Source organism: Hippopotamus amphibius, chromosome 2 (genome assembly GCF_030028045.1).
Source record: "Hippopotamus amphibius kiboko isolate mHipAmp2 chromosome 2, mHipAmp2.hap2, whole genome shotgun sequence".
NCBI classification, from domain to species: Eukaryota; Metazoa; Chordata; class Mammalia; order Artiodactyla; family Hippopotamidae; genus Hippopotamus; species Hippopotamus amphibius.
In genome coordinates, this window is record NC_080187.1 from 71,584,185 (window position 1) to 71,600,933 (window position 16,749).

Genomic DNA, 16,749 nt, shown 5'->3' on the forward strand with positions numbered 1-16,749 from the left:
CATTGGTGGACGGTGAGGGACTGCCGGCGCGCGGGCGTCGGCGCGGGCGTTCGAACCGGCGCTTGGCGGCGTTACCATGGGGATGCGGCCTGGGCGCAGGCTCAAGCTCGTGAGGTGACGGGACGCCTCGGTCGCCCGCCTTGGGGCTCTCTCCTGTCAGCGTTGTCTTCTGTCTTCAGACGGGGTTGACCGAGGAGGAATTTGAAAGCTTCCGAGGTGAGAAATGGCGGGGGAGAACCGGAGCGGGGTGGCCTGGTCGGGATCCTTGGTGCCTGCCCCGCGGGAGAAGGTGCGCAGCGCGTGAGGAGGCGGGCAGTTGTGAGGGAAACGGGAGTTGACCTTTCCCGGTCGTCGAACGTTCACCTACTCGCCTGCCTACCCATCCTTCTCCCTTCTCCCGTGAAGCCTTTTTTGAGTCTCGAAGTCCTCTTGCTTTTGAACCCATAGCCCTGACTGGAACGTCTCTTAGAGCACTTCTGTTCCTCCTTGGGCTTGTGTACTTATGTGAACCTCATTCTCCTCCCTTCTTCCGTATAATTTTGAGGTCTTTGAGGCAAGGCAAGCATCTTTCACAATGTTTTACACATAGTAGGTTTTCCAGCAAATATTTGTTGAGTTGAATTTAATTCACCACAAATAAATTGGATTCCCCTCTGTGCCCTGCCCCGTTTTCCCTCCCATACAGAGATTATTTTTTATTTTTATGGGAGTAGGGGGAGGCCATCCTGAGCTCATATGCAGAAGGACCTGAAAGTTCGCAGTTGGCCTTTCCACTCTTTGTGACAGGGAAAACTTTTGGATTGCTTACTACAACTCTTCCCGCATTGTGGCTTTTAGTCTTGGTCTCCCAGTGTTTTTATTCGACTGCCTGTTAGTCTTTGCTTAAAACAAACCATTCTGTTGTTGCTGTATGCCAAGAAACTTGATCTCAGTTTCTTAGTGACCCACAGCTATTGTCACATTTTAAATGTGTTTTGGAAAATGTTTTACTTAAATCCTTTTCTCCTTTGTATTTGTATTCTGCTTGTAGTCTCTCTACTTCCGCACATATAACAGCTGCTCCGGTAGCCTGTCCATTTATCAGGTGTCCATGATAGAACTGCATTACCAAGACTGCTGTTTCGTTGTTAATTCATAAGACTGTATATTCCCAATATGCTTTGTTGATTCTTATATCAAAATCATAGCTCAATGATGACTTTAATAAAAGGATTGAAAAAAGTCAGGTGTAGCAGCTCTATTCTTATTACCTCCTTATAAAAGTTTGAACACAATCTTATAGCTAAACTGTAGATCTGTGACATGTAATGGAAACTGGACTTGGGGATTCAGGGTTTGGTGTGGCTCTGTCTAACTCTCTCACTGTGGCTGGCTTTGCAAGTTATTTAGCCCTTTTATTTTTATTTTTTTTAAGAACTTTTATTGAGATACACTTAACAGACAATAAACAGCATATATTTAGAGTGTACAATTTGGTGTCCCAGTCTCCCAGTTCATTCCCCCTCAGCCCTCACTGCTTTCCCACTTGGTGTCCATATGTTTGTTCTCTACATCAGTGTCTCTATTTCTGCCTTGCATTTCCTCTTTCCTAGTTGTTAGCATTTGCCTTATGTATTGAGGTGCTCCTATATTGGGTGCATATATATTTATAATTGTTATCTCCTCTTCTTGGGTGGATCCCTCGATCTTTATGTAGTGTCCTTTCTTGTCTCTTGTAACACTTTTTATTTTAAAATCTATTTGATCTGATATGAGTATTGCTACTCCAGCTTTCCTTTGATTTCCATTTGCGTGGAATATCTTTTTCCATCCCCTCACTTTCAGTCTGTATGTGTCCCTAGGTCTGAAGTGGGTCTCTTGGAGACAGCATATATATGGGTCTTGTTTTTGTATCCATTCAGCCAGTCTGCCTTTTGGTTGGGGCATTTAATCCATTTACATTCAAGGTAATTATCGATATGTATGTTCTTATTACCATTTTCTTAATTGTTTTGTGTTTGTTTTGTAGATTCTTTTCTTCTCTTATGTTTCCGGCTTAGAGAAGTCCCTTTAGCATTTGTTGTAGGGCTGGTTTGGTGGTGCTGAATTCTCTTAGCTGTTGCTTGTCTGGAAAGCTTTTGATTTCTCCATCGAATCTGAATGACATCCTTGCTGGGTAGAGTATTCTTGGTTATAGGTTCTTCTCTTTCATCACTTGAAGTATATCATGCCACTCCCTTCTGGCTTGCAGAGTTTCTGCTGAGAAATCAGCTGTTAACCTTATGGGAGTTCCCTTGTATGTTATGTGTCATTTTTCCCTTGTTGCTTTTAATAACTTTTCTCTGTCTTTAATTTTTGTCAGTTTGACTACTATCTGTCTTGGTATGTTTCTCCTTGGATTTATCCTGCCTGGGACTCTCTGCACTTCCTGAACTTGGGTAGCTATTTCCTTTTCCATGTTAGGGAAGTTTTTAAGTATAATCTCTTCCAATGTTTTCTTGGGTCCTTTCTCTCTCTCTTCTCCTTCTGGGACCCCTATAATGCAAATGTTGGTGTGTTTAACATTGTCCCAGAGGTCTCTTAGGCTGTCTTCAGTTCTTTTCATTCTTTTTTCTTTATTCTTTTCCTCATCAGTGATTATCATCATTCTGTCTTCCAGGTCACTTATTTGCCCTTCTGCCTCAGTTAACCTGCTATTGGTTCCTTCCAGTGTATTTTTCATTTCAGTTATTGTGTTGCATATCTCTGTTTGTTTGCTCTTTACTTCTTCCAGGTCTTTGGTAAACTTTTCGATCTTTGCATCCAGTCTTTTTTTCAAAGTCCTGGATCATCTTCATCATCATTATTCTGAATTCTTTTTCTGGAAGGGTGCCTATCTCCTCTTCATTTACTTGTTTTTCTAGGGGTTTATCCTGTCCCTTCATCTGTACAGTGTCCTCTGCTTTTTCATTTTCAGTATCTTTCTGTGGCTGTGGTTTTCAGTTCCACAAGACAAAATACTGCTGATACTGCTTGATACTGCTGTCTGCCCTCTTGTGGAGGAAGCTATCTCTATTTAGCCCTTTTAGATTTCACTTTTTCCATCTGGAAAATCAAAAGTTTGAATTAGAAGTTCTGCAGCTCTGTTATCAATTTAGTCAAGCAGTGATGCCAGGTAGACATCACACACTCCACCTTCCGAAGACCACACAGCTGGAAGTAATAGCTACCATTATTGAGCATTTACCCTGTGCACAGCATAAAGGGCTTTACATAAATATTTCATTTTTCTTAGCATAGTACATTAATGCATTGCCCACATAACATTTCATTGAAAACTTTTGGTTTGTGTGTGTTTTTTTTTTAATATTTATTTATTTACTTTGGCTGCACTAGGTCTTCATTGCAGCATGCAGGATCTTTGTTGTGGCACTCAGGGTCTTTTAGTTGCATCCCGCAGGATCTTTTAGTTGCAGCATGCATGCGGGATCTAGTTCCCCGACCAGGGATTGAACCCAGGCACCCTGTATCGGGAGTGCAGAGTCTTACCCATTGGACCACCAGGGAAGTCCCTGGTTTATGTTGTTGATGAAGATCTTTAGCTATTCATAGTATGTCCTTGGGGCAAACTAGGGTGTGATTTTCTCATCTTCCAGTTTAGGAGGAACAGCATTTTCTTCTCTGGGCTGCAGTTTTGTTGTTTGTAAAGTGAGGAGTTAGTTGAACTACTCTTCTCAGATCCCTTCAGTTTAATTGATGAATTAATCCAGTTTCCTGTGCTGGTTCAGCAAACCTATTTATAATTTGTTCAGAGAAAATCCTTAACAAATTTTGTTAGATTAATAGAGTTCTACTTCTTGTACTTTGAGTGTTATGGTCATTGTATACTTCCTGAGATATACTCTCAAGGATTTTGACTTTCATATTCTATTAAACAAGAAGGCTTTTCCATAGGCATAAACTAATAGGTACCATTCGTATTGGAAAAATTCGGTTTTCCACCAGTATGTCTTTTTCCTCTGTGTAGGGAAAAACCAAACATGTGGGGATACCCCCCTTCCCCAAGCAATTCTCTGTGACACGAGCTGGGTGTCCTACATTTTAACTCATTCTAACACTGTTTACCTGGAGATGGTGTCAGATCCCAGAGGTTAAGGGCTCACTCCCACAAGACTGCTCCCATACCACTTCAGATGCCAATCACAAGTAGTAGGTCCCCAGATACCCATAACTTCTGTCAGATTTGGCTACAAATTGGAGGTTCCCTTGTCCCCCTCCTCAGGTTTGATTAATTTGCTACAGCAGCTCCCAGAACTCAGAGAAACATTTACCAGTATATTAAAGGACATGATAAAGGATACAGATGAACAATCAGATGAAGAGATACATAGGGCAAGGTCTGGGAAAGGTCCCAAGTGCAGGAGCTTCTGTGTCTGTGGAGCTGGAGTGTTTCACCCTCCTGGTGTGAATGAATACACCAACCTGAAAGCTCTCTGAACCCTGTACTTTTGGGATTTTTATGGAGGCTTCATCATATAGGCATGATCAATTATTAACTCCATTGCCAGCCCCTCCCCACTCTCTGAAGAATGGGAGGTGGGGTCTGAAAATTCTAAGCTTCTATTTGTGGCTTGGTCTTTCCATACAGGAGCCCACCCAGAGTTGCCTCATTAGAACAAGAGATGCTCCTAGTGCTGTTATCACTTGGGAAATTACAAGGCTGTTAAGAGCTCTGTGCCAGGAATTTAGGGCAGAGAGCAATATATATCTTCTATTATCACTATGTTTTTTGAGTGCTTATGTATCAGACACTGAATTTAGCACTGTATTGCCTTATCCCAATTAATCCTCACAAAAGCAAGCATCTTTTCCAAGTCACTATCATTTTTTGCCTGTTTAACTTCAGTAGCTTCCTAAATGATCTCCCTCCTTCCACTTTTGCCTATTCTCTACAGTCCATTCCCCACAGAACTGACAGAGTGATCTTTAAAGATCATGTCCTTTCCTTGCTTAAGATCCTCCAAAGACTTCCTGCTTCATTTTAAATTAAAATGTAGACACCTTCACATGGCCCAATAGACAGTACTTAATCTGTCCCCTCCCTGTCTGTTGTCATCTCATACTACTCTCCCTCTCATCTACTGTGCTAGAGCCAAACTGGTCTTCTCTTGATTGCTTGTTCATGTCATGCTTTAGGGCCACTTTAGGGCCAGTGTGCTAGCCTGGAATGCTCTTCCTCCTGATCTTTACATGAATGACTGCTTCATATTATTTCATATTTCACCTCAGATATTCCCTTCTGAATATGAGGCCTTCTCTGATCATCTAATGTGAAGTAGAACCTTCATCCTGCTTTATTTTTTTCATCACATTTATCACCATCTGAAGTTATCTTGCTTATTTGATTATTGATTATCTCCTTCCATTAGAATAAGAGCACCTTGAGGGCAGCGACCTTATCTGTTTTGTTCCTCAGTGTCTAGAAAGGGCCAAGCTCATGAAAGGCCCTCAAACTATTTCTTTTTTTTTTAAATTAATTAATTTATTGGCTGCGTTGGGTCTTTGTTGCTGCTCATGGGTTTCTCTAGTTGTGGCAAGTGGGGTCTGCTCTTCGATGTGGTGCACAGGCTTCTCATTGTGGTGGCTTCTCTTGCTGCGGAGCATGGGCTCCAGGTGCGCAGGCTTCAGTGGTTGTGGCACACAGGCTTAGTTGCCCCTCGGCATGTAGGATCTTCCAGGACCAAGGCTCGAACCCATGTTCCCTGCGTCGGCAGGTGAATTCTTAACCACTGCACCACCAGGGAAGTCCCCCCTCAAACTATTTCTTGAATGACTGGATGAAAGGTTTTTGTTGTAACTGTGGCCACAGCTGTGTCCGTAGCAATTCATTTGAGTGATAGAAACTTCTTTCATTTTTCTCGCTCAGGGGTGGTGAGTCAGGGCACCACCAACTCTGCTATAGTTTTCCTGAGTAATTAAACTACCCTGATACAAAAGTTTCTACCACCTATGACTGCAAATGGTATCAAATGCTTTTGTATAGTTCTAAAAATAGTGCAGGGGTATTTATTCCTTAAATAATTATTGAACGTTTATTATTCCCAGACATTGTTTTAGATTCCAGGGATGAAAAGATTAATAAGAAACATTCCTTGACCACAAGATCATATTCTAGTGGAGGAAATGGACATACTCCTAGATAATTATTACAGAATGTAACTGCAGTGATAGAGATATGTAAAAGGTATGATGTGAACGTAGAAGGGAAATCCAACCACATCTGGGAGACCAGAAAAGAATTCAGTTGTGTTTTAATCAATGGGCAAGAGGTAGACAGGTAAAGTGAGGTTTGATGAGAGTCGGAGACCATTTAAGAGCTCAATGTGAATAAATGCACAGAGATAACAGTCTAAGAAGTTGATTAAACTGAAGAGTGGGTGGGGCAGGGGGAGAGAGAGGAAAGGACTAGACTGTAGAAGGCTTTGTAGAACATGCTAAGGAGCTTGGACTTTGTCCTTTAGATAGGAGACAGGATGCCACTGAAAAGTTTTTTGTTTTTTTAAAATAAATTTAGTTATTTTAATTTATTGGCTGTGTTGGGTCTTCTTTGCCGCACACAGGCTTTCTGCAGTTTCGGATAGCAGGGTCTACTCTTTGTTGTGGTGCGCGGGCTTCTCAGTGCAGTGGCTTCTCTTGTTGCAGAGCACAGGCTCTAGGCACAAGGGCTTCAGTAGTTGTGGCACGTGGGCTCTAGAGTCCAGACTCAGTAGTTGTGGTGCATGGGCTTAGTAGTTCCAAGGCATGTGGGATCTTCCCGGACCAGGGATTGAACCTGTGTCCCCTGCATTGGCAGGCAGATTCTTAACCACTATGCTACCATGGAAGCCCAACTGAAAGGTTTTAAATAAGGGAGCAGCATGGTCATAACTGTGTTTTCAGAATAATGATCTGGTTCTGTAGTGTGGAGGATGGTTAGAAGGGGGCAAAACTGGGGGCAGGGAGAGCAGTTAAGAGACATATAATGATCTAGGTGAACCACCATCTGAGGCTGAACTCCCAGGGCTGTGGTAGTAAGAATGAGGATAGCAAAGGGGAAATCTGACAGATATTTAGGAGATTAAATTGACTGGGCCTGTTGATTAGATTTTGGATTAAAGGAGAAGGAGTCAAAGGATGCTTCCCAGTTTAGCTCTGAGTGACTGGATAGATGGTATTTTGTCACTTACTCTACCCCAACCCCCACTTCCCTAAGGAACAGAGAGATGGAGGAACAGATTTTGTGAGGAGTTAATGAGTTTGGTTTTTGAGAAGTAGTTCAGATGCTCAGTCATGGGGACATTTTGATAGTGATGCCTGCGTGTTTTTGCTGCAAGACATCCGTTAAGATTGTTAGTTTTATTGTGAGGTGAACTAAAGTTACACTGGAATTCTGAAAGTATTCACTTAATAATATTGCACAATATCCAGCCCAAAAAGACTACTTGAGATTTCACAAGCAATGAGGAGCAGTACTGTGTCTATTATAGTCTTTTAAGTTACCTGCTTATGTTGAGATTTGATTGGTTAAAACTAGTGGTATAGAATTGTGTAGCCAACATATAGGTATCTGATCACTTTCATTACTCCTTTAGAAATAATTTCTGGTGCCATTGTGGCAGTGGCTCCCAAGAAGATGTAACCCTGCGTAAAAGAATCTCTATCATCTCAGTAATTTATGAAAACTGATTGTAATAGTTATTTTTCCAATGAAACATAAGAGATATATTTTGTTGAAAGTATTTTATAACTGCAAAATGGCAAAAAATCTGAAAATGACAACTTATGCAATTGGATTAGACCAAGATTTAAAAAATAAAACACTGAGTCTAAACCCAATATTGGTTACCACCTGTTCCTGGGAATTCTTTCAGAATTACACCTCTATATTTAGAGAGAGAAATACTTGCACTGTTTTAAGATAACTGGGTTCAACAATTTTATTATGCTTATTTTTAGGTGATTGCTCCCGTGTTTTACACCAGACTTAGAAATTTTTAAATGTCATAGTGGGGCTCTTGAAAGGAATTGCAGTAATTGCAAAGCATTAGCTACTTAACCATAAACAAACTTGAAACTTGTTTTTCAGTTACAAAAAGAAACAATCTTTCAAAAACTACTTTTGGGTAATTTGTATCCCAAAATTCACATCTAACCTTAAGAAATTACATTAGGTATCATATATTCTCATTCTTTGCAGCTGTTGTTTTAAGCAATTGTCTAGTATCCCTTGTCTTCTTTTAAGACCAGTGGCCTATAGATAGAGTAATCCCTAGAGTGTGAAATAACTTAATTCCCTTGTTGAAGGAAAGGTGTATACTGTATTATCCACCTTTTAACCTCCCACGGATAATATTGCATTTCTTGTATTCTTACGCCTAACGTGGGGTACACAAACATATTAATGCAAATTCATTGACAATGTTGGGTTTGTATTGTATCCGTTAGTAATGGTACAGTGGGCTTGGTTACTTTTTAAAAAAGTGATCATTTTTAGGGGTTGCCTAGTGCTGGATGCGTTGCGGGTTTAATATACTAAAAGCCATTGAATTCACTTTAAATGGATGAATTGTATGTATGTGAATTACATCTCAATAAAGTTGAGATATATATATATATATTTTTTAAGTGGCTGTTGTCACAGTTTAGGGGAACTCAGATGAAGAAATAGTTCTTGGCAATCAGAAGCTATTTTAGTCCTTGTATTTCGTACTACCTCTATTTTAATGAGAGCGTGTAATATGTTCTAATGCCTGCTGACCTTCCTTACTTTCAGGAATAGTATATTCATTTAAAACATTTATAATTGAGCAAGTAGAAAGTGGAAAATAGTAAGGTGTTTGAAAAGGCCACCGAGGTTTAGCCTATCAAAATTGTGTAACCTTAGGCAAGTTACTTAATCATGCAGAGCCTTAGTTACCACATAAAATGAAGGTGTTGGATTAGATCCTAGTTCTCAAACTCTGATGCTCACAGGGCTAACCAGTTAATGTAAAAGGTGGGTATAAAGGAAGCAGGAGCAGTGGACCATGGCACATAGGATAGTATATGCCCTTCTAAAGAGAGCAGCCATAACTCAATTTCTATCCATTGTTGCTTTATCTTATTGTAGGCCCAATATAACTGTATCTTTAATTTTCAAGAAAAGCAGAAACTGGATATTTTTAGTTGTTCCTGCTTTTTAAATATTGCAACTAGCTTTTAAAAATTGTAAACACTATGCAAGCCAAACTACAAAGTATGAAGGAATCCTTCATGGGCCTAATATTATAGACTAGATCAGCTGTAGACTAGATGATCTCTATTGACCTGGCTAGCTGTAGGAATTTTTTTTTTCCTTTATCTTATATAAATATTATGTGGTACCTTCCAAAGGATATGTGTGAAATATACAAATTATAAAGCATAATACAAAATGAATATATACCCAAGACCTAGCAGATAATATCCCTGTATTCTTTCCTGTTCACCATTTTCTTGCTCTTTCGTCAGAGATAACCATTATCCTTCATTTTGTGTTTAGATGCCTAAATAATACAGTGGATTTGCTTGCTTTTGAGCCTTATGAAAAGGAACGTAGTTTTCTGGGATTTGTTTTTTCCTCATGATGTTTCTGAGATTGATAAATTGTTTAGTGTAATTCTTTTATCACTGTTGTATAATGTCCCATTATATGAATATACTCAAATTTATTTATCTATTCTTCAGCCAATGGACATTCAGGTTATCTTGTTTTTAGCTCTTATGAACAGTGCTTCTATGAACGTTTTTGTATTTGCCTCCTGAAGCACACATGAAGAAGTTTTTCTAAGGTATATACCTAGGAGTTGAGTTGCTTGATTGTATGCTACATGAACACTCAACTTCGTGAGATAATGCCAAACTGTTTTTCAGTGTTTCTGATTTAGCCCCATGATCCTTTACCCAGAAAGTTCTCCATAACTCTCTGCCTTCTCTAATTTATTGTATTCTCTTCTTTCACACCTTTTTCCCCTTAGTGAAGATAACCTGCCTCACTGCCCCTTATTTTCTCTTTCTAGATATGTTCTCTGCCATTGCATTAAGAACTTTTCCTCTAACATAATAGAATCATATTTAGAAGTAAATATTACACTTTTACAGTTACATTATAAATAACTTGCTAAAAGTGCCTTTTGAAAAGCTTTTCCATGCAGAATTTTATTTTTTTAATTTAATGGTCATTTAAAGAACTTTGTAAGTTGTATTTGTCAGGTTTGATCTAGGATTAATTATGTTTAAGTTCTGTTTACTGTGTAGTTTTTTTGAATTACAAATGATCTGGTTATTTCTGGCATTTGTGAACTTTTAGTTGTTTCTGGGACTGCTCAGCATAAATAATTTGAGATTTTATTGTTGAATGAAGAAGATTTTTTTAAACTTGGGAATATGAATTATTTCTGAAATAACTTTGAATATTTTTCTTTTAAAAAGGCTGTGACACACAAATGCTTTCAACTTTTGTTTTTTCTACTGTAAAAGTTACCCAAAGCTGCATTTTACTTTCCTCTTCATTGTATTCTTTGTAACAAAAATAAATACACCTTTAAAGAATTATGTAATTAACCATTATAAAAATAACAAAGATTATTTGATACTATGAAGTCCACGTACAAATGAGTCAGACTTTTTTCTTTTTTAAATGGGCTAGTTTATTTTATTTAAAATAAGTAAGAGTAGAGTTCCTAAGATCCTTAGTAAAATGAAATGAGCTTTGGTTTATGTGTTATTAGGCTTATATTGAATTACTTCTTAAAAACTATGGCCGTCACACCCACCTAGAATATGTTCGGTATGCCCTTCTAATTTATTCAACTGAAGCTCTAGAGATTTTCATTCTGTGCTAGAAGACTGTGAAAAATAACTCAGCCTGTGCATTCTTAACAGCTCTTGACCACAGCTCAGATTTCCATAGAAAATTTCAATAAATTTTCTTAGTTTCTTCCATGGTTAATTTTGTTTTTGATAATTATAGAAGTGAATGTTTTAGGAAAAGCAGTTTTCTCTTTTAGATGCTAGTGAAATATCTAAAAATTAATGGTACAATGTTTCTTTGTGGAGTGATAAAAGTGTTCTAAAATTGATTGGTGATGGTGGCACAACTCTGTGAATATACTAAAACTATTGAATTGTACACTTTACATGGGTGAGTTTTATGGTGTGTGAATTATATCTCAATAAAGCTTTTAAAGTTTAATGATGTCCTAGAAGGATTTATTGATCCTTTTTTTCCCTTTTCTTCTTTGATGATTGAAGTATTTGGGATGTCACATGAATTTGAGAAACTAAAAATAGCTTGGATACTTTAGAACTTAGGCCATTTTCCCCCAGTTTTTCTGATTGGCAAGGAATATATAGACCTTAGGTTTAGCTTTTCTACTTTTCTGGTGATCAAAAAATTTATTAAAAATATTGACTAATTTTGACAGTTATGTAAGCAAGCAACAGTAGATTATATTTTCTTTGTTTCACTGCTTGTTTTTCTCAGTTAAATTAGACTGATTTAAGAAATCTTTTCCTTTATTAGCAGATGTCATTTAGGTCAGTGAAAAAAGAGCTATGAAAAATTGTATGATCATTTTAACTTTTTTCCAAAGGCCTAAGAAAGGAAAAATCACAAAATTTTCAGCCACTATATGTTAAATAGATTTAAATTAATAATGACACTCTATGATTTTATTTTATGACAAATTGTAGAAAATACAACTCATCTATAGTGACAGAAAGCAAGTCTAAGATTACCTGGGACCAAGGGGCCTTAGGAACTTTTTTGATAGGACTGTCTTGATTGTATTTTGATTAATGTGGTGGTTACATGGGTATATATTTCCAAAACTTATGGAACTGTACACTTAAATTATACCTCAGTAAATTTGATTAAAAGAAAATCAATTAAAATGACCACACATACATATGACTTATATTTGTTTCAAGTGTTGGTCTTTTGATATGTAGCATCATCTAATGTCTCCAGGTATTTATGTCAACTATTTATGCCAGTGAAGGAGAGAGAAGTATGTGTACAATTGTCATCGATGAAATAGTATTACATTAGTAGAAGACTACACATGGTATTACTATTAATTAATTAGTATATTTTGCAAGTGTAATACATCTACTTCAGTATCTCTGATTTCTTACCTTTTAATTCTGTTGTATATTCAACTTTGCATCAATCAAATAATAGAAACCATCTTTTAATAGTGTTAAAAGTTTTTAATATGCTGTGTCTATTTGTTCCTAATAAGTCAACATTTCCTACATGCCAGGCACAGTGACCCAGTGCTGAATAAGAGAGCATGGCTTCATCCTTATGAAGCCATCCTTTACAATTTTCAAATTAGTTTTACATAAACATTTTATCACATTCTTTGAGAGAAGGAAATGAAACTCAGAGAAACTAAGTGACTTTGCCCAAGGTTACACAGCTACATGACTGAGAGTTATCTGATTCCAAGTTCAGGTTCAGGAATTTAGGTGGGTAGAGTTACATAGTTTAGGTAGATGAATGGAAAGTTTGAGGGGACATGTTAAATAGTTGGATCTTATCCACATCCTGGAATGTGAATAAACTTCCTTAATTGTGTATAAAGTTGCACGTATTCCCTTTCCAGTATATCTTCTCTGCCACAAGGATAAGAAAGTTTGAATTTCTGCCAGCTGGATTTCTTCCAAGGCTCTATTTCTGATTGTTACCCCAACAGCTGAGACCCAACAGTCTCTGGGTTTGTCACAAAGGAGCACTCTGCATACTTGTGGCATTGAACGTGAGTGGACCTTACGTGTAAAAACCTGCCCATCTGGCCAACATTGGATTTTGCTGATTTGCAGGGCATTTTCCTGGTGGTGGCAGCTGTGAGAGATTCCATGCTGCAGCACAGATCTGGAGGAGGCAGCCACTCTGAACAGGGTAGATAGTGGGCCTGTTAGGGGGACTGTTAATGAGCTGTCTTTGCAGCTACTTTTGAAGGAGGCAGCATGGAATAGTGCAAAGAACATGGGACTAGCCATGAGAAGACCTAAGACTGAATCTTAGAACTGTCGCTTGAGAGCTGTGTTACCTTGGGCAACTCACTGATTCATTCCAGTCTTTTTCCTCCTGAGTAAAATAAGGGTGTGATATGTGCATTTTGGATGAATCTCATAACCATTATGCTAAATAAAAGAACCCAGATGCAAAAGGGAATATATTATATAATTCCATTTATATAAACTTTCTGAAGAGCAAACTTATATAATGACAGAAACATCATAGAGATCAATGGTTGCCTAGGGCTACAGGCAGAGGAAAGGATGGAATGCAAAGAGGCATGAGGAATCTTTTTATTTTAATAAATTTATTTATTTTTGGCTGCATTGCTGTGCGCGGGCTTTCTCTAGTTGCGGTGAGCAGGGGCTACTCTTCGTTGCGATGTGCGGACTTAGTGCAGTGGCTTCTCTTGTTGTGGAGCATGGGCTTTAGGCGAGTGGGCATCAGTAGTTGTGGCTCGTGGGCTCTAGAGCGCATGGTCAGTAGTTGTGGCACACAGGCTCAGTTGCTCATAGACATGTGGGATCCTCCCAGACCACGGCTAGAACCCGTGTCCCCTGCATTGGCAGGCAGATTCTTAACCACTGCGCCACCAGGGAATTCCCTGCAAACCACTTTTGACACATTCGAGCAGTCACAGCACCTTCTCCATACACTGCACAAATCTTTTTTTTTTGCATTTCAGTTGCGTTTTTACCTTTCTTGAAATAATAAAGCGTAATATATCGAAAATGTTGCTTTTTTTCTTCCATCTTCAATATTAAAATGGCTACACAAAAATTCACCAATTTTGATAAATCTTTTTTTAAATGCACGCTGATACAACTGTCACATACAATCTAACAAAATTGTTTTGAATGAAGTTAAAGACAACTAGAGCCACCTTACAGAAAAAACCTAATGAACCTTTTGGCCAACTCAGTATCATGAAGCACATGGTAACACCTATGAAATATTTTTGCCAAAAATGTGAAAGTTTATTCTAATATAGGGTTGCCAGATTAAGCCAACACAAAGCAGGACACTTTGTTAAATGTGAACTTCAGATGAACAGTGAGTGATTTTTTTAGTGTAAGTATGGAACATACTTGGTTTCTGCAACAAGTCACTGGAATACAAAGGAATAAAAGAAAGGATGGGGTACTGCCCTGTAAGAAAAAAGGCTTACGAGACACAACAACCAAATGCGTGGACCTTGTTTTTATTCTGATTTGAACAAAAAGATATTTTTGTAAAAAGATACTTTAAAATATACATATATTGTATATATATATATTTAGATATAAATATTTTTAAAAGACTTTTTTAGATAATTGGGGAATTAGATTATGGAGTGAATATACGATACCAAAGAATTATTTAAAAATTTATTAGGTATAATAATGGCATTAGGGTTATATAAGAAAACATCTATTTAAAAAAATGAATTTAGAAGTGAAATGACATGTATAGGATTTACTTTTTAAATATTTCAGCAGGGAATTCCCTGGCAGTCCAGTGGGTGGGTCTTGGTGCTTCCACTGTGGAGGGCTGCGTTCAATCTCTGGTCGGGAACTAAGATCCCACAAGCCACGCAGTGCAGCCAAAACAAACAAAGAAACAAACCCCCCAAACGCATGTGAGTGTTTTGCTCTCTCTTCAATTCTGTCTCCCTCCCTACAGAATAAGAATGTATTTGCTGACAGTGCTAGTTAAGGGTCTGTGTTTATTGGATGTCTGTGGTGTGTTAATACCAGTGCTTTATTTAGTAGTAGTTACCTTCTAAGTCCACTGATAAAGCTGACATGCCAGTATTTTATTATAACTAAACTGTTTCTAAGAAGGATGAAGGAACATCCTGCAATAAACACATAGCTATAAAGAAAACATCGAATAAAAGTAAAAGCACCCTGTAGGTAGGTGTGTAGAAAAGGGTCATTATCCTGGTAAGCCTGCCTAAGAGGATCTAGAGTAAAAATCCTGGGGTACAGATAATATTCATTTAAGTCATATTTTGGCAACTTGAATCCAAACATACTTAAATAAATTTGTTGAAATAGAAAAACGATTTTAGTTTAGCGTAGTTTTTCCCCACTATCATCCACTCCTTCCCAAGGAAGGTCTGTTGCTACTCGTAGGTTGTAACTTTTACCTGGGTAACTGCTACAGATTATAGTCTGAGTTATCCTGTTAACAGACCACCAGCGGGACTTCCCTGGTGGTTCAGTGGTTAAGAATCCACCTGCCAATGCAGGGGACACAGGTTCGATCTCTGGTCTGGGAGGATCCCACATGCCAAGGAGCAACTAAGCTCGTGCACCATAACTATTGAGGCTGCACTCTAGAGCCCATGAGCCACAACTATTGAGCCCAAGTGCCACAACTACTGAAGCCCTCGCACCTAGAGCCAGTGCTCCACAGCGAGAGGCCATCGTGATGAGCGGCCCACGCACCACAATGAAGAGGAGCCCCTGCTCGGCGCAGCTAGAGAAAGCCCGTTCTCACAATGAAGACCCAATGCAGCCAAGAAGTTAATTAATTGATTAATTAATTAAAACCAGACCACCAGCCTTGGACTTTTTTGTTCTCCTCGCTAATTGTCTAATCAGACTTCTAGATGTCAGGCAAAGTACTCTTAAAATGATCCTTTGCTCTCATCCTTTTTTGCCCACTGAAAAATAAGCCCACTAACACAATTTGGATAAAACATTAACGTTTTAAGAGTAACTTACATTGAAATTGTCAACCTAAAATGACAACCAGTAAACAAGCACTATCTTCACTTGAAGGGTTCACTCCAACAGAGTTTTTAAAACAGAATTCTCGTATAACCAAACTAAATAAAATAGTGTATATAAAGCACTTAAGCATAGTGCTTGGCATAAAATAAAACTTAATAAATTAAGTTTCCTCAGATCATCAAAGTAGTATGAACATAAACTATCTGCTGAAATAATAGGATTAGCCTTGTTATATAAAAAGTTTCTTTGACCTATATGAAGTATTCAAGGTGATACTGGTAAAGACATTTATATATATATTAGGCTCTTCTCAGTTGTAAGGACCCTGAGGTTGTCTCCATTCCTGGGTGATGGGCCTTATAGAGAGTTAGGAAACTGAGAAAAAAATGGCTCCATAGCCACATAAACAGGCTTCATGGAGTCTTTTAATCGTTTAGTTGCCCTAGACAAAAAGTAGAAATGGTAGAACCGATTATTTTTTTAAAACACATTAAGCTGGGAGATTGGATCAAGATTGCGGAGTAGGAGGACGTGCGCTCACTCCTTCTTGCAAGAGCACCGTAATTACAACTAACTGCTGAGCAACCATCGACAGAAAGACACTGGAACTCACCAAAAAAGACACCCCACATCCAGAGACAAAGGAGAAGCCGCAATGAGACGGTAGGAGGGGCGCAATCGTGTTACAATCAAATCCCATAAATGCTGGGTGGGTGACTCACAAACTGGAGAACAGTTATACTGCAGAAACCGACCCACTAAAGTGATGGTTCTGAGCCCCACATCAGGCTTCCCAACCTGGGGGTCTGGCAACAGGGAGAAGAATCCCCAGAGAATCAGACTTTGAAAGCCAGCGGGGTTTGATTGCAGGACCTCCACAGGACTGGGGGAAACAGAGACTCCATTCTTGGAGGGCACACAAAAAAGTGTGCTTACCAGGACCCAGGGGGAAGGAGTAGTGACCCCATAGGAGACTGAATCAGACCT

The 16,749-nt window shown here is 38.7% G+C and overlaps 1 protein-coding gene across 1 annotated transcript in view; it reads left to right on the plus strand.

Moving 5' to 3' along the window:
• Positions 1-23: 23 nt before the first annotated feature.
• Positions 24-16,749, plus strand: part of KIF24 (kinesin family member 24) — a 74,499-nt gene continuing 57,773 nt past the window's right edge. Inside the window, exon 1 of the mRNA XM_057721450.1 lies at positions 24-216. The gene's annotated coding sequence lies outside the window, so the exon portion shown is untranslated. The remainder of the gene's footprint in view (positions 217-16,749) is intronic.